The following is a 1,868-nucleotide window of genomic DNA, read 5'->3' as shown; positions in this document are numbered from 1 at the left end:
TGGATCAAGAGAAGAGCCTGAATAATGGTTTAACTAACTGCGTGGTATAGGATAAGGGCTAAATGTCATTTATTTTGTCACCAATATTCAACATCACTTGTGAAAGTGGCCATCCTTCCCCCTGCTGTTTATTCTATGAAGTCTCGTGGAGCATTTGCTGACTGCATCTGGACACATTTCATCCTTGGCTCTGTAATCTCTTCCTCATCTCTGTGCCTCCCTCTATGCCAGCAGCACACTGTTGTAGTTAATGTACTTCTGCAATATACTTAGAAAGTAGGAAGTGAGATGTCTCCAGGTTTGCTTTTCTTTCTCATGATCATTTTCTCACTTCCATGTATTTTGTCATAGCACATAAACAAGGACTTGGTATAGTTCTCAGAAAATTTCAGTGGTATTTTATTAACTCAATTAACATTAGAAATTAATAGAACAGATAAAAGGAATAAAAAGTATAATAACGCAAAAGTTAGCGAGATTAAAATTGGTATTTGGAAAGATAAATTAAAAAGCATCCATCGACTAGGGATATAGGTAAAACTCAAATAAACACAATGAATACCAAAGAAATGAAAACAGACAAAAGAGAAAGTTCTTAGATAATTATAGGCCCACAAATGGATAACTAGCAGTAATTTTGAAATTTTTATAATTATATAATTCACCAAAACTGTTCATAAAGAAATAGAAAACTATCAAATTAAAAACAAATAAGAAGATTGAATCCATAATCTAAAACATCCCCCCTCAAAAACAGAGAGTCAGCCTAGTACCAGAGGGCTTTATGATTTGTACCAAATATTTTAAAAAATTTAAAGCCCATACTCCTCAGACTCTTACCAAAAGCTGATAAGAAAAGAGCATGCCTCAATTCATCTATGAGACCACCCTTACTGTCATGTGAAATCCAGGCAAAGATACCACAAACAGAGAAACTATGGCCCAGTGTCTAAGATGGGCATAAATTCAGTGCTCCTAGCATAGTGAATGCACCAGCACATTGAAAGGATCATATGTGACCATCCAGTGTGATTTATCCCTGGGATGCAAGGATTGTTAACCATACACAACTCTGTAAGTGTGATTCTCTGCAGCATTAACTGAGACAGGAATTGATTATACATCATTACCTATTGATGCATAAAAATATTAGACAAAATTCAACAAATTGTCATTATTAAAAAATCTGAAAAACTAAGCAGAAAAAAGAAATTACCTCCACAAAATGTTGGCCATATATGAAAATCCCACACCTGACACCATAGTCAACAGTAAAAACCTGAAGTCTTTTCTGTCAAATCAGGAAACAGGCAAGGATGCTCATTCCCAACATAGGTATTTCACATAGTAACATGAAGGAGAATAAAATATGCCACCCCAAATTATGTCATTTTGTCACATCACCTATTTGGATGAATGTCACTTGAGAAACAGCCATGCGAGGGCTCTCACCATTCTTTGTCCCCCTAACAGCACGTAATAAATATCCACTGGGAAAATTCCTTTCAATGCACCAGGAAAGGGAACTTAGCACCAAGAAGGCTGGACAAACAACCTTGTTACTTCCTCACTAATTGACTACCCCAAACCCAAACCTATGTCTTGTCAACACTTCACAAATCTGATGTTATGTAGTCTAAAAGGCACAAATGCTGTCTACTTTGTTCATTCTCTGGGTGTCATAATATTAGGAAGCTCACGTACATGCAAAATGAATTTTATTTTCTACTATGGATCTGTCTTATGTCAATTGAATTATTAGACCAGACAGAGAACACCGAAGCAAAGTAAAGAAAATCAAAGAAGGGAAAGGTTGTTCCTACAATTGGAAGGTGTATTCAGAAAAACCAAGCAATAAAAAAAAAAAA

The sequence above is a fragment of the Suricata suricatta genome, chromosome 5, assembly GCF_006229205.1.
Source record: "Suricata suricatta isolate VVHF042 chromosome 5, meerkat_22Aug2017_6uvM2_HiC, whole genome shotgun sequence".
Taxonomy (NCBI): domain Eukaryota; kingdom Metazoa; phylum Chordata; class Mammalia; order Carnivora; family Herpestidae; genus Suricata; species Suricata suricatta.
This window is presented reverse-complemented; position numbering follows the sequence as displayed.